The sequence below is a fragment of the Triturus cristatus genome, chromosome 1_2 (genome assembly GCF_964204655.1).
Source record: "Triturus cristatus chromosome 1_2, aTriCri1.1, whole genome shotgun sequence".
NCBI lineage: Eukaryota > Metazoa > Chordata > Amphibia > Caudata > Salamandridae > Triturus > Triturus cristatus.
Genome location: NC_140580.1, coordinates 1,122,571,861 through 1,122,597,150, shown reverse-complemented (window position 1 = coordinate 1,122,597,150; position 25,290 = coordinate 1,122,571,861).

Sequence of the window (25,290 nt, the reverse complement as noted above, 5' to 3'; positions counted from 1 at the left end):
CTCCATGGTCCTTTGTGCATGCCCCTGCCCCCTCCTTCTTGCCCATCATGGCCATTGTGCTGCCACTAACCCTCCCGCTTGCCATGCATGGTCTTCTGTGCTGCCACGGCCCCTCCCACCTTCCCTGTGTGGTCAGCTAGCTGCAACTGACCCCCTCCCACATTCCCTCCATGGTCTGTGTGTATGCCATTATAGTCTCACTGTTGCTCTCCATGGTGGGTCTTTCTTCGAGTGCCCATACTGCCTGACCTCCATTGTCAGCTTGCTTCTCCTGCCCCCTGGCCCCCTGCCCTCTTTTTTCCATGTGCAGACCCCTATATCCGCCCTCCTGGCTTGTCTGTTCCATTGTAATGCCCCTGATCACTCCCTCCTGCCCTGTATGGTCCGTTATGCTGCAGCTTTCTCTCCTGTCTGTCCATTATGGTCAGCTAGCTGCCATTGCCTCTTTCCCCTCTGTTCTCTGTTGTCCATGCACATGGTCCTGTCCCCTCCCTATTGCTTTCTATGGATTGTTGTGCTGCACTCCCATCCCACATGCCCTGTGTGGTGTATTGTGCTGCTGCAAACCCTAATGCCTGCCCTGTATGGTCAGGTTGGTACACCTCTCCATGTCCCTCCTGTCCATGTCCCTACCCCAATTCCTCCTGCCTTCCATGATCCAATGTATCATAATTGCTAACATTTTGAACTTGGTAAGAGGGAGATTTTGGAAAACAACTGGGGTATTGATTTTCCCCATTGACTTACAATGAAAAAGAGGAGATTGTAGACAGGAGACAGATCAAATAAAGCCCATTTGGGCTTAAAAACGTTGGGAGTTTCCTGGCTGAATCGGGTCTGTTGACATGTATGGTTGTAGTACCATTGCCTCTTGCTTCTGTCCACAATGGCCTATTATATTACCACAGCCTCTCTTGCCTGTCCTGTACTGTTGGTTTGTTGCCCCTGTCCCGCTTTCCACTGCCCTCCATAGTCTGTTGTGCTGCCACTGCCCTTTCTGCCTGCCCAGTGTGGTCAAATTGTTGCCTCTGCACCCTCCTACCTACCTTCAATTCTCTGAGTCTGTGCCCCTGGTCTCTGCCTCTCAACAGTATCCTAATGAACAACTAAAAGTGTGGCACTCCTGACGTCATCTTGATGTAATCAAAACTGTAATACCTCAAGCATTTCCTTTAGAAATTACATAGATGAGAGGGTCTTATTTGCATCAAAATTATGGTTAGTGCTCTAAAAAACTAAAATGAGGACATATTTTCAAATAGCGACAAAGCACTTTTAAATTATTTGTTATCTTTATGTTTTTTTATCCAGTTGACCACTTGATTAAATGTTGCACTTAGGGGAGAGGATGTGGTGTTACATCCAGAGCTGCAGACTTTGCAACTGGGGAACCAGGTTGGAGTTTCTGCTTCAGCTCGACATTCTGTGATTCTGGTCAAATCACTTAATCTCCCCATGTCTATAACCAAAATGAATTTGTCCTTGTGTGATGTAACCAATGCTCATGTAAAGCACTCCAATACCTGACCAGTCTGCACTATATAAAACTGCAAAAACACAAAAAATAAAAAGTGTTTTGCACACTTCTGTCATTGGTCTACATGTGGGCAACATCTGGGTGATATTTGTGCTACATTTGGGCTCTTTTGTCTCTGGTGGCCATCTTGGGAGATTTATTTGTTATGAATTTTCCTAATTTCCTCATTTACTGCAGTCTCCTCAGTAGGAAATGCTTTCAGTTTTTTACTTTGATTCCATCAAGAAGGCATTCAGATTGTCACACATTTGCCATAAATTCTGAATGTTAGCACTAGTTGCTGATTAGATCACTGTAGTAAAGCTACTGCTCACCAGGGAGGTCTGCTGCTGGTATAGAAAGTGCATGTTTCAGTCGGCATGTCAGAATTTTTTAATGAAATAGAAGAGGATTTGAGAAGTCAAAATGTGCCCTAATTTTTCGTTCTGTAGCACTAATCATAATTATTATGGCAAAATGAACGCCCTCATTTTCTTCCTTTGCAAATTAAATGTTTTAAGTGTTACCACTTTATTCCAATCAAAATGGCTTCAGGTGTGCCATACTTTTGTCATAAGTAAGACTGTTAGCGCTCTAGTTGTTCTTTAGAACACTCCGGGACATTCTGTCATTGGGCTATACGTGGGCTACATCTGGGTGATATTTGTGCTACATTTGGGCTCTTTTGTCTCTGGTGGCCATCTTGGGAGACTTATTTGTTATGAAGTTTCCTAATTTCCTCATTTACTACAGTTTCCTCAGTATAAAATACTTTCTGTTTTTTACTTTGATTCCATCAAGAAGGCATTCAGATGTGTCACACATTCGCCTTCATTTCAGAATGTTATCACTCTAGTTGCTCATTAGATCACTGTAGTAAAGCTACTGCTCACCAGGGAAGTCTGCTGCTGGTATTCAAAGTGCATGTTTCAGTCTGCATGTCCGAATTCTTTTATGAAATAGAAGAGTAATTGATAAGTCAAAATGTGCCCTAATTTTTCTTTCTGCAGAACTAATCATAATTTCTATGGCAAAATGACCCCCTCATGTTCTTCCTTTGCAAATTAAATGTTTTAAGTGTTACCACTTTATTCCAATCAAGATGGCTTCAGGTGTGCCATACTTTTGTCATAAGGAAGACTGTTAGCGCTCTAGTTGTTCTTTAGAACACTCTGGGACATTCTGTCATTGGGCTATACATCGGCTACATCTGGGTGATATTTGTGTTACATTTGGGCTCTTTTGTGTCTGGTGGCCATCTTGGGAGACTTATTTGTAAGGAAGTTTCCTAATTTCCTCATTTACTACAGTCTCCTCAGTAGGAAATACTGAGAAATGTCCTAGTTATCACGAAGGAAAGTTTCAATTCTATTAAGGACGCGGAGGCGAGGATTATGCATTACTTTCTTCACATTTATTAAACAGCAAGTTCAAAGATAAGGAAAAAACACGTCATTGAACTACGACTCCCATGAACCTCGGGAGTAACCATGGCCACCAACAGTCCAATCATCACACGTAGCGCTAGTCCATATACAGCTGCCATTGCAGTAGTCCTTCCTCTTTCTCTGCTGCAGGAAGTTAAGCCCTTTGGATCCTATTCCGCCTTGGAGTCAGAACCTAGGAGGATATTGAGAAGATATTGAGAACTGCTTATGAAAACTCAACACAGTCCAAACCAATCCAGCATGCTTATGGTAATAAGACAATTCCATAAAACAGTAAAAGCATTGTTACCGCAATACATATAATCTCATGTTATAGCCAGAAAAATACTGAACTCAAGCATAGATATTATCCATGGCAATGCATCGTACACCAATGAAAACCTAAAGGCCATAAGAAGCCTAAGATGTTACTTCCCTGATATGACAAACTCTGCACCCGGTCTACTCTTCAGAGATACTGCGTAAGCTCCCCTAGGGCAGGAGGCATAGGTATAACCTGCCCGGGGGGGAAAATCCTCGCCTCCAGGTCCTTAATAGAATTGAAACTTTCCTTCGTGATAACTAGGAAATTTCTCATTCTACAGCAGGACCGGAGGCGAGGATTATGCATTTTTAAAGCTTACTTACCACCAATGCAGCTGCCTCATGGATTGGTTTAAAGTAGAACTTTTTAAAAGTTGAATCTGAAGACCAATCAGCCGCATTCATAGTGTCCTCAAAGCTACCCCCTACCTGGATAGCCTTGGAAGCCATAGCCCCCCTGGTAGAGTGTGCGCCAAACTCGCTAGTGTCGATGCCAGCCTCTGTCATAATCCATCTGACCCATCTTGCAATGGTCGGAGAGGACACCGTTTTGAACGGTTTCTTAATGGCAATCAGGAGTTGCCGCTCTCCCGGAGCCCGTATCTCCAATGTCATGTCCTCATAGGCCTTTAGGCATCTAACCACACACAACTTCGGGGAATCTGGAAAAGCAGGATATGTCACTGACCTTGTACTCATTTTGGTTCTCCTTGATATGTTGAAAGTAACCCCCTCTGGGGTAAAAATTCTTGCAGTAAGGTCTAGGGCTCTTACATCCGACGCCCTCTTACACGAGATTAGGCATAGCAGCATTGCCAGCTTCGCTGAGATTTCCTTTCTGGACAGATACTGATTGTCCTGCCAGGATAACAGCAAGCGTAGAACCAGGTTGACGTCCCAAAGGCCCACATAGCGGGGCTCGGGAGGCCGAGAAATCCTAATGCCCACCGGAGCGTTGTTTACCGGAACATGACCTGCCGAGATGGCCGATCTAAAGGAATTGATGGTGCAATGAGCCAAGCCTTCATGAAAAAGTTCAGCTTTTTTCCGAAACGCCGGAGCCTACGGGATCCAGGTGTCTCTCCATACACCAACGGACCCATCGCCTCCAGGCTGATCTGTATCTCTTGATGGTCCCTGGGGCCCATGCCTGCTGGATGAGGAATTCAGCGTCCTGCGAAAGTGAGTTGTCCGTCCATCGTCGCCTGAAATCCTCCATGCCATAAGATGAAGATGGCCCTGGAGAACCAGGGGATGAGGATGGCCCAGGGGGTCCAATAGGACTCCGTCGAACAATGGCAGACGAATCGGTGAGTCCCAAGCCAGCTCTAGGAGAGAAGGGAACCACGCCTGTGATCGCCAGATCGCGGAAATCAGGATTATCGAGGTTCTCTGCCAGCGCACCTGCGCCGCGGCACGCTGAATGAACAGGATTGGGGAAAAGGCGTAGGCCGGAATCGTCGACCAGTCCTGAAGAAAGGCGTCCACCGCTTCTGCTCCAGGATCCTGTCTCCAGCTGAAGTACCGAGGAAGCTGGGCGTTCCATCTGGAAGCAAAGAGACTGCTGAGTCTAGTTTTCAATCGCTGGCATCCCGGAAGTGTCTGGAGTTCCAGTACGCAACTGAGTTCTGGGATCCAGGGAGGTACTCGGTCGTCACTGAAATCTGGCATTGGAGGCAGTAGTGCCAAAAGTCCTTGGCTAGTTCCGCCAGAGCTCTGGACCGCGTGCCACCGAAGCGGTTGATGTACTGCACCGCCGTCGTGTTGTCCATCCGGAGGAGCACACAGCAAGACACTTTGTCCTTCGTGAAAGACCGAATAGCAAAGGAGCCCGCCAGTAGCTCCAGATAGTTGATATGAAGGGAAAGCTCCTCTTTCGTCCACTTGCCTTCCATGGAGGTCGAGCCGCATCTGGCGCCCCATCCCAGGCGACTGGCGTCTGACTCTATTACGAGATCCGGTTGCGAACCGAAGATCGCCCGGCCGTTTCAAGCATCCATGTGGTCGTCCACCACTGGAGCTCTATCCTGGCTTCCTGAGTCAGAGAGACTAGCTCGGAGTAGGCAAGACCCCTCCGCAGGTGGGATGCTTTCAGCCTCTGAAGTGCTCTGTAGTGCAGAGGACCCAGAAAGATGGCCTGTATTGAGGATGATAACAAACCAACGATCATGGCCAGCTGTCGCAAGGAGATCCAGTCCCACCTGAAGACCTTCTTCAATTCCTTCTTGATTCTGAGTTTCTTCTGCTCCGGAAGATTCAGGGTCATCACCCTGGAATCTATTCTGAAGCCCAAAAAAGTCATGCTTTGCTGTGGGATTAGGTCCGACTTCTGTTGATTGATGGTAAACCCCAGGTTCTGAAGGAGGGTGATTGTGACCTCTAAATGGGTGATCAGCTGCACTCTGGACTGATCCATCAACAGAATGTCGTCCAGGTAAATGATCAACCGGATGCCCATAGTCCGGAGGTGTTCCATCACTGGTTTGAGGATCTTCGTAAAGCACCATGGGGCTGATGACAGGCCAAATGGCAGAGTCCGAAACTTGAAAACCTGCGCTCTCCACTGGAATTGGAGGAACCTGCAGTGCGGGGAAAAAATGGGAACCGAGAAGTAGGCGTCTTTGAGATCTAGACGCGCCAACCAGTCGTCCTGCAAAAGAAGATCCCTGAGGAGATAAATCCCCTCCATCTTGAAGTGGCGATAAACTAACCACTCGTTGAAGGCTCTGAGGTTGATAACAGGTCGACAGCCCTTTTCCTTCTTTTCTACCAAGAAGATGTTGCTTAAGAAGCCCCTGGGATGAAGCTCTGTTAAGCAAATTGACCCTTTGGACAAAAGCTCCTGCACTTTCTGGTCTATGAGAGACTCGTCTTGAGAAGAAAACACCAGCGGACGGGGTCTAAAACCTTGTACGGGCACCCTGTAGAACTCTATGTGAAACCCTCTGACAGTTTCTAGCACCCAAGGGTCTGAGGTGATCTCTGCCCACTTGTGAAAGAACAGGGAGATTTTCCCCCCAACCGAACCGGGGATATCAGAGTAGTGCTTACCATTGTACCCACCGGAGTTGCTGTGGGCTCCTCCACGGCCTCGGTTGTTCTTTCCTTTGCCACCCTGAGAGGGGTAGAAGGGCCCTTGGTGGCCATCCTGCCATCCATTGTTTCTTTTGGCCTGGGTTCTGTTAGGGCCTTGACTCGACTGGCGGCCGGAGGAGCAACCCCAGACTCTTCCGGCCCCGCCAAAAACCTTCCCCGGAAAGATCTTCTTCATAGAAGCCTGCGCCTTATCTAGGGCCGAGAATGTAGCAACAAATTTCCCCAACTCCTTGACGAAAGGATCGCCAAAGAGGGAACCTTGAGCTATCGGGCCAGCCTCCAAAGATGAGAGTTCCCAGAGTTTAGGATCAATTTTCAGCAGCAGGGAATGACGGCGCTCGGCTGAGAGAGTGCAGTTAGCATTTCCAAGAAAGCACATCGCCCGCTGCGCCCACCCCGCCACCTCATTCGCGGGGAGGGGAGGGGCTGACCAGAATCTCGGGCCCTCTCCGCCAGCTCGATGACCTTGGTCAGCGGCCCCACCACATACAAGAGCTTGTCTTGGCAGGCTCTCCATGATCTATCGATCCCCTTCTTGGGGTCCTTCATATATTTAGAGAAAAATGCACACAGTTTAGGATCAATTTCGGGGGTAAGAGAGACTCTGTTGGAAAGGGACGGCCTAGGACATTCCGACCGAAGTCGGCCCTCACCTCCTTGTTGAGGGGCTGCCTGATCTTATGGGTGATATAGTCGGCCACCTTCTTGTCTGGGAACGATTCTGTGGACCTGAGTCTGAAAATGCACTGGGGGTCAAACATATCTGATGAAGGGCCCTCTCCCTCCCGCCCTCCCATATGTATGAGGTTGAAGACTGTGGGCGCCATGACCTGTCGGGTTCCTGGAACTCGACTGAGGAATCCTCATCATCGTCACACTCCCCATCACCCACATTGGGGAACCCCTCCTCGGGGTCGAAATCCATCGCGACATCGTCGCCAGTAGCTCCGGGTAACTCACCCTCCCAGTAGGGTGCATCACGTAGCGTGCGTGCACTCTTATGGAAGGCTTCCGCCAGGCGACTGAAGCCCTCGAGGTGCCCCGCGTCACGCTTAGGTGCCTTGCGCGGGGAACAGGGAGCACTCCGCTAGGCCCGGCTCCCCCGTCCCCCAGGATCCTAGTGCCCTTGAATACATGGGCGGACAGTCTGTCAACGCTTTCCTGCAGAGGGGAGAGCGCCTGGGCAATGGCTGAAGAGAGGAGCCTGTCTACCTCTGCAGGTCTGCATTGCTGGGGGAGCCGATCCTCCTCAAAGGATAGAGAGGGTGTGTAATCATGCTCACGCTGGGACTGCACGATGAAAATGAGGGGAGAGCACCAAGATAAACGCCCCAAGATAGTTAAGGGGGGGCCGCCCCCTCGCCGGTGCCCTGGGAAACCATCACTCACAGGCGGTGGCAAACAGGAGCCGGAGACCGGCGAAAATATTTCAAATAAGAATGGGCTAAGCCCGTCAAACTTACCTTGCAGCGGTGGCAGGCGAGGGGGAAGGAAGTCAAGGCACGAGCGGGAGGCCACTCTGATCCCTCAGCGCCACCCGTCCACAAGCGGCGCAACCGGCGCTGTGGAGCGAGGAGATGCGGAGGAGGCGTGAAACAGCGCCACCTAGTGCACCCGCGCTGAATATAAAGCCAACGCACTCGGGCAGTAGCCTACGGCGCGGAAAAAAGGAAACCAAGAGAACCCGCTAATAAAGTACGCTCAAAGAGCGGAGCAAGGCAATAACCACAACTACACCAATCAAATAAAGCCCATCAAGTCAAATCCCCAAACTATCAAGAAAGGAGTGAAGGGACTTAACTGACGGGCCAGCAGTGAAGTAAGAGCAAGTTCTACGGCAACAGCAGCTGTATATGGACTAGCGCTACGTGTGATGATTGGACTGTTGGTGGCCATGGTTACTCCCGAGGTTCATGGGAGTCGTAGTTCAATGACATGTTTTTTCCTTATCTTTGAACTTGCTGTTTAATAAATGTGAAGAAAGTAATGCATAATCCTCGCCTCCGGTCCTGCTGTTGAATCTCAGTTTTTTACTTTGATTCCATCAAGAAGGCATTCAGATGTGTCACACATTTTCCATAAATTCAGAATGTTAGCACTCTAGTTGATCATTAAATCACTGTAGTAAAGCTACTGCTCACCAGGGAAGTCTGCTGCTGGTATTGAAAGTGCATGTTTCAGTCTGCATGTCAGAATTCTTTAATGAAATAGAAGAGGATTTGAGAAGTCACTCAAAATGTGCCCTAATTTTTCTTTCTGTAGCACTAATCATAATTTCTATGGCAAAATGAAACCCCTCATTTTGTTCCTTTTTAAATTAAATGTTTTAAGAGTTACCACTTTAATCCAATCAAGATGGCTTCAGGTGTGCAATACTTTTGTCATAAGTAAGACTGTTAGCGCTTTAGTTGTTCTTTAGAAGACTCTGGGAAGCTGCAGTAGAACACAAAGGAATCAACTGACAGTCTCTGCCCTTGTTGGATGTACATGTTTACTGAGAATGTCAGACTTCATTCTCACATGACTGAGAAAGATAATGTGAATTTACAGAAAATATGCTCTCATTTTAGCTTCTAGATCACCTTCCAAACCTCTGTGGGAAAAGTGTGAGAAAATAGTTTTCTCTCAAAAATGATTCATGATATCCCAGCAGAAGGCTTTTTCACAGGGTAAAATCACCTTCGAACAGACCAAAATTCCTAAAATTACTATGGTGCCATCAACAAATGATTTATAATGTAACTAAAGTCTTATCACCCTTTATACGTTCTCCTTTTGGTGACCCTCAAAACCTTCCATTCACTGCAATGCTTTTTATTTTTGTTTTGACATTTTGAGAAAATTGCATCATAAGTACAACAAAGATAATAATAACTTACAATTTGAATGATATGAATAAATATACGGAATATATGGAAAAGAAAAAGAGAAAAAGTATATATGATAAATACTATGCACCCATAAATAACACTTACAACTATAAAGATAAATAGTAAGGTTTACAGTTAAATAATATGGTGCGAGAAACATTAAATATTTAAATAATGCAAGCAACATATATAAGAGATAAAGTCTTACAGAATCAATCATACATTAATTCAAAAGATATATAAATTGAGTATATAAATTAAACATTATATATAGCTACAAATATAGAAAATAGTAACGTGACAAATCTCCACACCCCTTCGAGGAGTAATTCATTTGTAAAATCAAAAATTGTAAAATATATCAAGAAAGGAGTATTGAATAGAATATAGAAAAACAGTTGATATAAGAACTAGCAAAGCATATCAATAGAAGTTATATGAAGAGAAATGAGAAGTGAAATGTCAATAAGATCAAGTAAATACAATAATAAGAAAGCATGAAAACCAGGGGTGGAAGGAAGGAGGGGAAGGAGAAAGAAAGAAAGTATATTGTCAAATGCCAGATCAAGGGGTATTAGTATCCACTCCTGGAGTGTTATCATCAATATACATGCCACTATTCAGGTTCAGGAAAGGTGACACAACACAAAGAAATATGTCAGTTTGATTTTGAAGATTATAAATTATTTTCTCATGTGACGCTGTTTGGAACATAGTTGTAAACCATTGTTCTTGCGAAGGAGGAGATGGAGATTTCCAATGGCGTAAAGTACATATTTTTGCTGTGGCCATTGCTGTGTGAAAAATACGACATTGGGGTTTGGTGAGCTTTGGAGATAACTGAAGATCATGAAGCCTAATAACAGCAGGAGTGAACGGAAGATTTAAAGGCATAGTAGAAGATAAGATTTTTCCCACATATGCCCAGAAAGTTTGAATCAATGGACAGTCACATATAATGTGTGCTGAGTCACAGTTAGTGTTATCACATCTCCAGGAATGTGCATGGGAAATTAAACCAGCTTTCTTCAATCTTGCAGGAGACCAATGCCAATCATGAAGAATCTTAAATAGGCAAAATGTAAGTCGAGCTTCACGGGTTCCTTTATCTAGATTCTCCATTATTGTCTCCCATGCATCAGTAGTGTAAGAAATTGAAAGTCGTGACTGCCATTTAAATTGTAGTGTCTGTGTTAGAGGTTGAGAAAAAAGATGTAATGTAAAAACTCTGTATAAACCAGATATCACCCCTTTATGTTTTCCCCAAGTATTTAGGTCTGATACTATCTGTGAATTTAACAGCACCGGAGAATGTGAACCTAATTGTTTTTCCAAACATTGCTTGAGCTGGTTATATTTTAGGGATTGATGCGATGGAAGACCGAATTCCTCTTGCTTTTTAATGAGGTGCTATCATGTATATTGGTCCCAAGATGGCTGCCAACACTTCTTGGATGAAGTGCTGACAGCCAATCAGTTCTCACGAAGAGATGTGTGGTTAGGCTCCGCCCAGATATATAAAGTTCTTTTTCCTTTAATATTTAAAAAACTACTGAACAGATTTACAATATTTAAAAAAAAGGTCACTTCCTGAACCTTTCTTTCAAATTTGGTGTAATTCCGTTCAGCAGTTTGGGCTGTAGCTTTGTCTAAAGTTTCCTATGGAAATTTACATGGGGAAAAATAGTTTTGGGACCCCCCCTTTTTTCTCAGCCCCCGCTTGACGAATCACTCCAAAACTTTCAAGACAGGAGCTGACTGGAGCGCCCCACTAGTTTTGAAAATTTCGCGAAGATTTGTCAAATGACGCCAAAGTTATTGGGAAAACAAAAAACGCTTTTCCTATGGAAACTAGGTCCTAACTATAACTACCTACTGGCGACCGCCAGTAGGTAATATATATATATATATATATATACGGGACTGATTTCTATAGATGAATACAAATATTTGAGGAATGATAACCTAGTAACACCGATATTGTATTTCATCCCCAAGATCCATAAACATGCAAGTAAACCACCAGGCAGGTCTATTATTTCTGCCAGAAATAGTATTTTTGAAAAAACATCAATATATATTGACTTTTTCCTCCAGGAATATGTCCAAACATTGACATCGTACATTAAGGACACAGGGGATTTTTTAGGAAAAATGCTTGGTTTTCAATGGCGTGATGACTATTTACTCATCACCCTAGATGTGACCTCACTGTATACGTCGATCAGACATATGGATGGCCTTAGAGCCCTTCAATATTATCTTGCACGTAGGTGTCCTGAATATGCTGAACATACCAACATGCTAATCAATATGGTGGAATGTTGTCTAACAAACAATATTTTTATGTTCCAAAATGCTTATTTCCAGCAGACAAGAGGTATAGCCATGGGAGCCAGCTTCTCCCCCAGCTATGCATGTCTTCACATGGGCTGGTGGGAGGAGCTGGTTCTCATGAAAGAACACAATGAGGCTATGACCAAGCACGTAAAGGTATGGTGGAGGTTCATTGATGACCTCTTCTAGGTCTGGCAGGGTACACAATCAGATGCAGAAAAATGTATTGCTCAAATTAACAAAAAACAATTTAATTTACACTTCACTGCCTGCATTAGCAACACTGTTGTGAATTTCTTGGATATTGAAGTATATGTTGAAAAAGACAAACTTGAAACACGACTCCATAGAAAACCAACGGCTGGTAACGCCATTTTACATGCCAGTAGTGCCCATCCCGGGTACCTGGCTCAAAGTATACCATACGGCAAGCTGTTGCGGCTCAAACGCATTTGCAGCAATGAAAAAGACTTAGATAAAGCCCAGGGTGAATGTTTGATGAGATGAGAGGGGTTACAGTGAAAAATGTCTGGATACTGTTCTTAAGAAAAGCAATCAGGAATCTAGAGTGTCCCTACTCAAGTCAGAACCAATTTTGAATGAAACCACGGACACACCCGACAAATTCAGGTTCATCCTGAAATACAACCAACAGGAGGGTGCAGTAAGAAAAATAATCAAGAAAAATTGGCACCTGATTCAAGAAGATCCTGTTATTTGTGCCATAGTCCCCAAGCAACCTGCAATAACATACTGCAGAGGTAAATCAATGAAGGATGCCCTAGTTAAGAATGACCCGTGTGGCCCACCAACAAAAAGTACATGGTTGTCCCAAAGATTGGGATTCTACAGGTGCAAATTCTGTATTTAAAAAACTGTCAAAGCTAATAGCGTGTCATGTGATCAAGTCCCCAGTGTGGACCGAAACGCGTCATGGCTGCTGCATCTATTTGGGAGTTCCAATAAACATTGCAGTGTGACAAACTTCGGTGGTCCGCGCTCTTCCTTTGCGCCCTGGAAACTGGCAAATCGAGGAGGAGTATGGTTGGATATATATATATATATATGTAGAACGAGAAATCCTGGCCTGTCACTGCTTCCAACGGGACTGCCCAGGTATAGACCACACCACACGAAATAAGATACGGCAACTCCAGTTCCTGGTTTCAGGTGCAGTGATTTATTTTAAATGTGTAGAAACTCCAATATAGCTCCGGCATAGTGCCGGCCATGACGCATTTCAATCGCAAATTGCGATCTTGATCACATGACAAGCCACATGACAGGTAACCATTTAAATAAAAGTATGCACTATTGGTTGTAAAAAATAGCTGAATTGGATACTGAACAATAAAAACAGACTAATGGACAATCATAAATAATACAGTTGAATCTCCTAAGCCGTACATGTGAATATACAAACTATAAAATGTATAAAAACAGCATTGAGAGAAAGGATAATAACAATCGGCAGTGCTAGAATAACCACACGATTCAGTATTTTACATAAAAACAGATACCTAAAATCGAGGGGGAATAGATAGTCATGGAGGGAGATAAAAAAGCCTAAGACAGTGCAAAATAGCAAATACTCCAACCACATAATTATGCGACTTATATGCAATACATGTTCATAAATCTCTCAAATAAGAAAAATTGCCAAGCTATAAGTTGATCATAAACCCCTGAGAAAAAGTCTGGCTAATCAATTCTGAAAAATGTCCATATAGTCAATAAAGTGCCATGTGAATGTGTAAATAACAAAAACCCTAGTGCAAAAAATATAATATAAGTACATCATGAAGCCATGTGGAGGTATCGACCTTGAGGCCAGACAAAACATATCTAAAGTGCTAATGCATGATATGTTTAATCATAAAGTGCTAGTGCTAGAGTAATATGTCATAGAGGCAGCCATCAATCTGACATTAACAAAGTGAGGAGATACAAGACTTTGTTGGAAAAAACATAATAGTGCAAAATGCTGAGCAAATATTAGAAAAAGACCTAAATTGAACCAATGGAGGACCTATCAGATAGCTAAAAAACTAGAGACATCAGTTGGAACAAGGTTCAAGAGTACAGACTGTTGTCCGAAATGTAGGCAATAAAATAGATGCAGTAAATGACATGGTGGAAAGACATGTACAAGATGTTTTATAGGAAGTTGTGGAAGTCTTCACCCATATTCAGACCATTCGGCATTTTGTTATCGAGTGCCAGGATAAAGTTAGTCTCAAGTTGGTGGAGATTGTTTTCAGGATTACCCCCTTGTTTGAGAGCAGGGACAGCTCCCAATACTGAGTAATGCAAGTCTTTGAGATTGTTCTGACGCACCAACTTAAAATGTCTCGCTATGGGATAGCTAGGGTCTGAATTAACAATTTTCCCTTATATGCTGTAAAATATGTTTGTGTACTGGAAGATTGGTACTGCCAATGTATTGGAGCCCACAAGTGCATTGTAAAATATAAACAGCATATTCAGTACGGCAGGTTAGATGCTTCTTGATGGGAATAGGATTAGGACTAAATGCAGTCAAATATTCCTTTAAATTATATATATATTGCATACGATAAATCACTTGAAAAGATGACTCTCGAGCATGCTGATCGATGGTAAGGTGTTTATTTAGGCAGAAAAACAAAGCATTTCGACCACAGCCGTGGTCTTGATCACAGATGTGTGTGTGTGTGTATATATATATATATATATATCTATATATATAAATATATATAGATATATTACCTACTGGCGGTCGCCAGTAGGTAGTTATAGTTAGGACCCCTTTTCCATAGGAAATCCGCAACATTCTATTTTGAATAACTTTGGCGCCGGTCGATGAATCCTCGCGAATTTCTCAAAATAGGTGGGGCGCTACGCTCCGCTCCTACCCTGAAAGTCTCGGGGGGATACGTCAAGCGGGGGCTGAGATAAAATGGGGGTCCCAAAACGCGTTTTTCCCATGCATTTTTCCATAGGACCTTTAGAACGAGCTACAGCCCGAATGGCTGAACAGAATTACTAGAAATTTGGCAGAGAGGTAGTCCCTATGTCAAGGAAGTGCCTTTTGTAGGTTTGGTGTAAATCTGTTCAGTAGATTCTGAGAAAATAGCCTTTAAATCAATATATATATCTGAGCCCGCTTACGGTACGCTTACCGTACGCTTACGGTAAGCTTACGGTACGCGTACGGTGGCGTGCGCGAGCGCGATTCTGATTGGCTGTTAGATCTTAGTAAACATTCGAATCGGCCGAAACCAGGAAGCGGCGGCCGCCATTTTGTGTGTTTCACTCAGAAAAAAAAGAGTGAAAACAAGAAAAGGGGGCAATGAGGAGAGTTACAGACCCCCTTACATTTGTGAGGGGGTCAAAGAAGGACAGAAAAGTACAAAGAAAACATTTATGGATTTTTAAAAAAATCACGGGGTACGCGTACGGTAAGCTTACGGTAAGCGTACGGTAGAAAAAAAAAATAAAAAAATAAATGAAATTCAGATTTAAGTGTTTAGATATTAGGGGGCTCTAAAAAGGTTATCCATTACTGTATTACTGTATTATAAAATGTTTTAAAAATATTAATACTTTTTTCTTTTTTTTCAGATTGATATAGAAAATTTTCGAAAACTAGACCCATTTTTAAAGCTATTTTTTTAAAAAACAAATGAATAAATATTTTTTTGAGTGAGTATGGTAAGTCAATAATAATAATTGTAGTCTCTCAAGGACCTTGTAATGTGATAATTGATTTTTAGTGTTTTTTTTTTTAAAAAAAAAAGAGTACGCGCACCGTACGCGTACGGTAAAAAAAAAAAAAAAAGTTTTAAAAAACATATGTAAAAAAAAGATGAAAGATAAGGTTGGCTCTTAAAAGAACCGTTGTGTTCATGCAGGGACAGAGGAAAGAAAGCATGGGAAAATTATTCAAAGCGACAAATGTGCTGATCTATTTTGTTGTTCACTAGGGAAACACTGGTCTCCCTATGGCAAATTAGATCTTGACAAAAGGTGCATCGAATATCAACCCTTCGAAATCGAGGGTTCATTTCCAGAGGGCCAGCAAAAGGAGATTCTCCCCCCACAGATGAAGGGCTCACCTGACCTGCAGAAGAAGGAGTCAGCTCTGCAGATGATGGTCCAGGCTGAGCTGCTGTGGATGTACTTGCTTGTCTTTCTGAAGAGTTACCTCCAAAAAGATGACCATGTGTCCTTCTGTGTACATCCTGGAGGTGTCTCTTCATGGTATGATTCCCAAAGGAATACTTCCTGTCAGGATTACCTCTAGAAAGTACACGCTTACACAGCTTGCAAGTTACTAAGGGTGCATTCACCTTTTGCTGGCCTTCAGGAAAAGTAAAATAATCCCATACATAAGAGGGCTTTTGTTTCCTCGCTCTCTGCCTCAAGACAGTGCTGCTAGTGCTAGCCTCACTCTCAGAAGAGCTCTGCTGTTCTGCCATCGTATCACAAAGACAACCCAGCTCCTTCTCCTAAGGGATCACAAGCAGAAATGAGGGGAATGGGTGTGGTGTAGGAGAGTTCTAGAACTGAAAGTAGTTTCAACCAATCAAAAGTTGTGTTTCATTATCACATGACCTACCGTACGCTTACGGTACGCTTACGGTACGCTTACGGCAAAAGTGCGCATGCGCGTAAAAAAGACACGCGCTTGCGCGCATGCGCATAACAGTCACTCCCCGACACTTCCGCGTAACGTGCGCGTGTAGCGTACACGCGTACGCGTCCCACGCGGAGTACGCGCGGCTACGCAAATTGCGTAACTATACGCAAGCAGCGTAGAAAAATTACGGACGTTACGTGAACCGTACGCTTACCGTGAGCTTACGGTACGCGTACTAAAAAAATAATAAAAAAAATAGAAAAAAAGTACTGCTAATAAATTTTACATGTTTATTTTAAAAAATATATTTAAAAAAACATATTAAAGAATTTTAAAAATTTAATCATAGTCTTTATAAAAGGTAAGAAAATTAAAATAAATATATGTTAGAAAAAATAGAAGAAAAAAAAAAAATTAGCATTTAAAAAACCTTGCAAATTCACTGAAAAAACCATGGGTTTCACACACGTTATAGTTAGGACTTAGCATTTAAAAAACCTTAGAAATTCAGTGAAAAAACCATAGGTTTCACACACGTTATAGTTAGGAATTAGCATTTAAAAAACCTTAGAAATTCAGTGAAAAAAACCATAGGTTTCACACATGTTATAGTTAGCTGGACATTTTACTCGTAAAAAACCATTGAAATTGCCCCGTTATAGTTAGTTCAGCTAACTATAACTCGCGCGCCCGCAATGCACTGCTGATGACGTCACATATTACATCACTCATGACATGGTCAGTGACATCACTCATGACATCACTGATGACATCTCAAATGACATCACTGATGACATCATCCTTGTGATAGAGTGGCAGACCTCCTCTCACCCTAATATAACCTTTGATACACACATACAAAAATAGAGACTAAAATTTACAAAAGAATGGACATACCAATAACAGTTACAACAACCTCTTCAGTAATTCTAAGATCCACATACACATCCATTCATTCACCAACAGTTCAATACAGTCACTCATACATGTACTCACTTATCATATGTACTCATACACCTATACATCCTGTTACACAATGCCACTTATCCATAGAGCTACTCACACACATAGTCACCCATGCTAATAAAGAATAAAACATACATTTACTTGCATATACAGTTATTCACACACCACCACACTTACTTCTACGGAAACTTACACATACTTAGTCTTTTAAACAATCACTTATAGAAACACATACTTATTCATACAGGAACTCTTCCAATGTCTCACTCTCACATATACTCACTTATTTACACCAATAGTCACATATACTAGTTTAAAACATATGTAGTTACTCATAAAGACACTATTGAGACAGTCATTCACTCACTAACACACCCATACACACACTCATCCACCCATGCAGTCCTGCACACATGCTCTGATCAACACATACAAACAGTGAGTCAATCATTCATGCACCTATGCACTACGTAATACCCCCCACCGAACCATGCAGACACTCAGACTGATACTCAAAAAACCAACTAATATCCTATATAGACACCCATGTAGATACTCACCAACCCATGCAGCCACTTATACACAAAGTGAGAGACTGATACAGATATTTATATATTTAAACATTACTCACTAAGCCATGTATTCACTATGATACACTTAATCAGTCAGTTACACAATCAATTTTTCAATAAGAAATCATCCATTTAGACAGTAATATACCCATTTATTCTTTCATCGACCTTGAGATATACATATATAAAACATATTTAATTTTCAGAAAAACACACATTCACTGGATGATGTCATCAGTGATGTCATCAGTGATGTCATTTGAGATGTCATCAGTGATGTCATGAGTGATGTCACTGACCATGTCATGAGTGATGTAATATGTGACGTCATCAGCAGTGCATTGCGGGCGCGCGAGTTATAGTTAGCTGAACTAACTATAATGGGGCAATTTCAATGGTTTTTTACGAGTAAAATGTCCAGCTAACTATAACATGTGTGAAACCTATGGTTTTTTTCACTGAATTTCTAAGGTTTTTTAAATGCTAATTCCTAACTATAACGTGTGTGAAACCTATGGTTTTTTCACAGAATTTCTAAGGTTTTTTAAATGCTAAGTCCTAACTATAACGTGTGTGAAACCCATGGTTTTTTCAGTGAATATATATATGCACCAACTCGCCTTCACTTTCTTTTCCTCACGAAACAAACGAGCGCAGACCCAACAGTTCTTGTGCTGTATTTTATTAAGCCATATCCGCCATTACGCGTTTCGGGCGATCCCGCCCTTGATCACATGACAACTCTTTGAATTGTAACCACGCTATTTAAAGTGCAAGTGCAAATGACTCAATTAATGGACATAGAGAAAAGAGACATTGCAATGTGGCGAAGAGGTACTTCAGACGGTAAAATAATTACATAAACGTAAACATTTCTATTATCCATCTTTTCATTTTTTCATACAAATAAACATATATATGTACCCCAACATTACCCCAAGGATACTATTTTCCTAAAAATCCCGAGGCATTAATATTAGCATAAATGCTTAATTCATTCCATGTATCCTTATGTCCAAAATGGACATTTGACAAAAGTGCTTGCCAGAATAAAATTAAAATAAAGTGCTAATAACCCTTATAACATTACAAAATTTCAAATTTATCATTTTTATCAAAAGGTGACCAATCCTAACCTCAATGCCTTACCAACCCCACTTATCAGCTCTATTGTGGGTTGAAAGGATGTGCAAACAGCAAGAGTATTTTTAAAGTGCAAATGGGTTCGGGATGACAATAAATAAGTATACAAATATGTTAGGTAGACCCTGCCAAAAATTATTCAAAAATCAATGGAAGCATATGATATACTTTCCTTTGCCAATTTCTAAAATCCATCCTAAAACATTATAAATATATAAATATATAAATATCATCCTAAAATTTGCCTTAAAATATCTTTTTTTCTTTTTTTCTATAGTGAAGCGCCATGATGTGCGCCTTAATGGGAAGAACCAATAATAAAGAACATTGTTCTCCTTATTGTGTCCAGTATATTATGTTTCGGTTCCCCACAGAGTGATATTTGTCCTTTGCTCTACTGTTATAAAAATGTATATAAATCTTCACTGTTATTCAAACCCCTGGGGTGTTTGGAATCAAACTGCAAAATATACGTTGTTTCCAGCCTTCTCAGTTTAGATTCCCTATCCCCTCCTCTTCTTTGTGGGGTGACAGTGTCAATAACATAATATTTAAGGTATTTTGCGTCACTGTTATGGTTAATCTTAAAATGTCTTGCAACCGGATAATTCTCATCATTGTTGCATATTGCTCGTATATGTTGAAGGATTCTTTTATGCACAGGTAGCTTAGTGCTCCCTACATATCTTAAATTACAACTGCAGGTGAGCACATACACTACAAATTCTGACTTATATATATTATATATATGTATATAAATTCACTGAAAAAAACATAGATTTCAGGGACGTTATAGTTAGTTGGACATTTCACTCGTACAAAACCAGAGAAATTTGCCCGTTATAGTTTGTTGAGCTAACTGTAACTTGCACCCTGCAATGCACTGCTGATGACGTCACATATTACATCATTCATGACATGGTCAGTGACATCACTGATGACATCTCAAATGACATCGATGATGACATCACTGATGACATCATCCACGTGATAATCTGATGCACCTCCTCGCATCCTAATATAACCTATGGTTTTTTAAAGACTAATTTCTAACTATAACGTCCTTGAAACCTATGTTTTTTTCAGTGAATTTCAAAGGTGTTTTTAAATGCTAATCTTTAACTATAACGTCCATGAAACCTACGGTTTTTTCAGAGAATTTCTAAGGTTTTTTAAATGCTAATTTATAACTATAACATCCCTAAAACCTTTAGTTTTTTCTGTGAATTTCAAAGGTTTTTTATATGCTAATTTCTAACTATAACATAGCAGTCGCGTTTGCAGAGTAGTGGAGAAAGGTGAGCGTGGCCTCCAAACACCTTTTAGCATTCCTATTGTGGGGGATTTACTGGAGGTAGCAGGAGGGGTAGTTAGACCCCAACGTCAACCTTGGGGGCCAACTACCCCTTTTATTACTTCCAGTAAGTCCCACACAGCAGGATTGCTAACTTGTTATATCAGGCCCACCCCCTCCCTGCACCACTGTGCAAACGAGCCCCCGGGCGTGTTGTAAGTTGGGGGATTAAGTCCCCTTGAATCCTGAGGGTCCTTGGGGGCCAACTAGCCCACCAGGTACCTCCAGTAAGCGCCACAGAGCTGCGTTGCAGAGAGGTGTTCCAAGGCCACGCCCCTTTTTACACAATGCTGCAAACACGGCTTCTGGCGCACTGCTGCTCAGAGGATGAAGTCCACTTGTGTCCTGAGGTCCTCAGGAAACAAGAGGACCTCATCGCCCCACCAGCAGTGCACCAGAAAGGCAATGTAGCATTTCTTAACAGACTGAAATTGCGATTTGATCCATTAAGAAATGCTAAATCCTTTCGTACATATGGCCCTTAATCGCTAGTGCTAGGTCCTCCAAAAATCGTTCCAAATGCATTTTTTTCATAATGTCATCCTTTGAAGATTCCTGTGGCTTCAGCCATCAGGCATCTTTTAATTTGTAGAATAGGGCTGTATGAGTATAGTTGCCCCGCTCGTTACAATCTGAGGCGATAAGCCTCCTCATCCACAATAAGTCTTTCCAAAATTGCTTGTTTAAAATTCGTTTCCAGAGTGTTTCCAGATGGAAGGTGCTTGGAAAGCAGCCTGAGTGTCTTTGACTAATAAGGGTGTTATGTATTGAGGGTCATCTTTCTCTACGCCAGTGACTGGCTTGTGTTACCCTCTCAGAGTTTATGAAAAAGGCTGTAGGATCCTAACCTAGGGTAAATTTCTGTAGGATAATCGCAGGCCCGATGGATAGCAGACCTTTACTCTGGGCTAGGCCTAAGCTTACTTTCTGTAATCTTCTGTAACTGATTCCCTTGGTTCTGTAGAGTTTCTTGAAAGACAGATTTCCTGGTCAGCAGCCCTTATGTATCTATCAAGGGCTCACTCTAGTTTTTGATGGCCTTTGATTAGCTGATTTATAATCGCCTCATCTTATAACTTGGTTCTCTGCTGGTGGCGGTTGGGCGTAAACAGTCAATTTCTTCAGGTATTACAGAAGGTTTATTGGGCTATAGGTATTTGGTATGCCAAAGATAAATAAAACAGTATTTCTGTCTTCCTTGTATGTTATCTGATTGAAGCTGTAAGCCATGAAAGTCTGTGCTTCAGTCCATTTCAGAAGTGTCTTGACCTGTTTATTTCTTGCTTTTTCTTTCACAATACACCACAGACTGTACAGCCCCGGGAGAATTGAAAAACACAGGTAAGTGTTGCTTCTTTCTTTGGTAATATTTCTTTTCCCATACATATAGAACTGTTTGTCCTGTCTTCCTGTCTGTCTTCCTTTCAACCTATTAACCTCTCTGTATGGATTTGCAAGGTATACAAGCCTTCAAATAAAAATAAAAATATTTGACAATTTTCTTTTTTAAATCCCTGGTTTCCTCCAAGGAGAATGAAGGGTGATCAAAATAAAGTAGACTGTTTTGGAATTATAAAAACATAAACTTGTAGCCTAAGTGTATCTCTTTACTTTTATCTTGGCCAGTGAGAAATATACTCATGGATTCAGTTCATCTATAGCCGCCCTGAGATTCCATTCTCTTAATCGAGCACACACCTGAGTTAGTCACGCCCCTACCGGAGCGTGGCTGAGGCCTGTCTCTACTCCAGTCTGTTCGAGTTCTAGGAGACGTTGCGGCCACTCATGGAGGCCCATGTTATCCTGTACACTGCCTCTAGAAACAGAAGCTCTCCCTCCACTCACCTGTACGGTGTCCCTCCCACCAGGAGCTCTAACTCCATTGATGTGACCCTGGATACATCGAGTCCTGGTCCTTCCATTGGGTTTCAAGGGAAGAGGTTCCTTACTCTAGAGCGTTCTTTGCCCATCAGGATATTTGTTCTGACTCTGTTTTCCTTCCATTCTTTCCAATTCTTACTCTTCTGGCTTTAAGTCCTGAAGGGGAAACAACAGAAGTTTTTTTTAATCTATCTGTTGTCTCCTATTTGTTTTTGTTTCTTTGTCATTCAGTTTTAACTGTTTTTTTTCTTTCCCCAGGTTTTTTGGAGGATGTCTCTTTACCACCCACATCTAAATCAGGCCATACATTTTATCATGCATTGTGGTATGTCTTCTTGTGTTGTGTCATGGTGTTTATTTTACATGCCATGCCATGTTATGTCATAATATGTTCTGCTATGTGCTAAGTAATGTTACAGAAAAATCAGTTCTGTGCTACCTTAGCTAAAGCCCATCCAGCATGGGGTTTTATTACGGATATGATGGGTGGGATGATGTGAAGTTTGTTTACCTTTTCCACATTATAGACACTGTCTACTGATATGACTTAACTCCATGCATGACTCTCAAGTACCACCTAAGGTGCAGAGAGGGCCTAATACCAGAACAGTCACAAAGCACTGACAGAAGGTGAGAGCCACACTGCCACTACAGCCAAGGGTCGGGCATTGGTAGCAAACCAGAACCTCGCTGTCATTAACACTGAGGGACCACTTTCACTGTCATTAAACACAAGAGCCCCAGACAATGGTAGCAGACCAGAACCCTACTGTTATTAAACCTAACAGCCCACGACACTGGCAGCAAGTCAAACCCCACTTGTATTACGACAAACAGTCCCATGCTCTTGTAGTATGCCAGAACCACAGTTTCAGAGGCAGGAACTAGCTGCAGGCAAGAACCACATTGACATCACAATGGACAGCTCCTGGACCTGACAGCCAGCCATAACAGCTGTTAATGTAACTGAGGGCCTCCGAAGCTGGCAGCAACCCAGAACCCCACTGACATTACAATAGGAGGGCAATGATCCTCATACCAGGCCACTGTCAACCTGCTATCATTAAAACCAAGAAAGTGGTACACCTATTGTTGAACTGTGGAGGGTTAGAAACCTGGGGGACTGAAATACGTTTCCCTTGAGGTCCCTGCATTGTTGAAAGCGAGATGAAAATTGGTTAGTGGTCTCTAGAGGTAGCATGGCTAAAGAAGCAAAGGGGCATATGTATCAAATACTGTATTTGCGATTCTCAAATAGCGATTTTTTGAGAATCGCAAAACGAGATGTAATAAAAAATTTGCTAATATTTTGCGATTCCTTTGTATTCCTCAATTGTGACTCGCAAATTGCGAGTCGCAATTAAGGACTGGCTTCCCATTCTTTCATATGGACCTAGAGGCCCATAGGAATGAATGGGAAGACATTCGCAATTTCCGAGGACCCATTAAGTACTTGCAAATTGCGAATGCAATTTCAAGGGTGCAAGGGTGTCATAAGGACACCCTGATGCACCCCTGAAATGAGCATGTGTGCACATGTGGTGCACATACATGCCCTAAGGGCATGTATGTGCGCCACATGGTACTTTTAAAACTGCCAAAAAGTGAATTTTTCAAAGACATCGCAAATTACCACCAACTTGAAGTTGGTGGTAATTTGCGATTTCTGAAGGCGAAATTGCACAACTTGGGTGCTTTTTACATCGCATTTAAGGAAGGGCAGTTTGCGGTTCTTTAAATGCTTTTGTAAAATAGGGAATCGCAAATTTTGCGAGTCCCTATTTTGTGATGGCTTTTTGGGATGATATATCCCAAAAGGCTTTTTCCCGTTCGCAAATGGGTCGATTCTGAGAATCGGACTGTTTGCAAACGGAAAATGGGCTTCATACATATGCCCCATAGATTGTAATAGTTTCCAAGAGGCGTGGCCTATGTCATTAAGGGTGTGACTTTAAAAATATTCATTAAAATCCCGACTTCACGCAGCATGCCACCTGAGCAGTAATGTGTGTGCCTCTCTATGAATGTGTATTGTTGCATGCAGATATATAACACAACAGAAATATTCTTTCAAAAAGCCAGACCTATTGGCATTGTCAATGCTTGTTAGCAATATCAAATAATTTAGTAACATCTAAGATTTTGTTGTGAATGATTAGAAGTGAAAATGTTACACCTGAACATTAGAGACTGTGAATTAGACATTGCTCAGATCTGTGGAGGGCTTCGTGGTCTTCGGAGTGTCTCATTTATGTTTGAACTTCCCCTCGCACCACTTTCCTTTTCACCCTCTCTCTCTACTAGACAATAAGGTCCTGTTTCTCCCCACATATTTCTGAAATCTTCCATATGCATATTTCATACCTTATCTCTTTCCTCTTCAGCACATCTTTTCACTCTCTCCTTCTGCGCGTAACTTCTTTCATCTCTTCTGCTTCAGTATCCCAACACACCCATCCCAATCACTCGCCGATAAGCATTCATTGATTTTTCCTCTTCCTTCATGCTGTGAATATTTTGACTGTGGTGAACATCCTTCACGTACATTCTCACAATTAAAATGGACACATGTGTGACAATCTCTCTATACGCTCTGCAGAGAGGCCAAGGTTTGGATGTGCATGTAGGCTGATCACCTTTATGACCCACTGACAGCCACTGTGAGAAACTTGCACTGCCTTCAGCCTCAGCCCCAAGGCTCTCACCTATGGGCCGTCGTAAACCTCCTTCCCGAACCCACACTCACAAAGACATCTAGAGTTGATTCAGTTCACAGTAAGCACTATACAAGAATGATATGCCGTAGGAAAGTAACGTTTTCTTTTGTATCTGTGCCTTTGGCTATCGACTAAAGATTCTAAGGGTTTATATTAGAGTCCACTTTCGTATTTTCTCATAACCACATCACAGCTTAGTAGATATGGCGCAGTTTCATCCCTACCATTGATGCAACGAAGCGCAGCAACTTTACTCGTTGTTTTACGTTGTGTGAACTCTTTGTACATCTGCCCCAACAGGTTCAACTGATTGGTTGGGGGGGGGGGGGGTCTTCAAGATAGGTGCCTTATTCTTACAATAAACTTCAACAAATAGGTGTTCAAAAAACTATTCGATCAGAATGTGACCTGAAACAGCAGTGAGCACCGAACCCCATCTGTGCAGCCCGCAGACCCCAGTTCAACA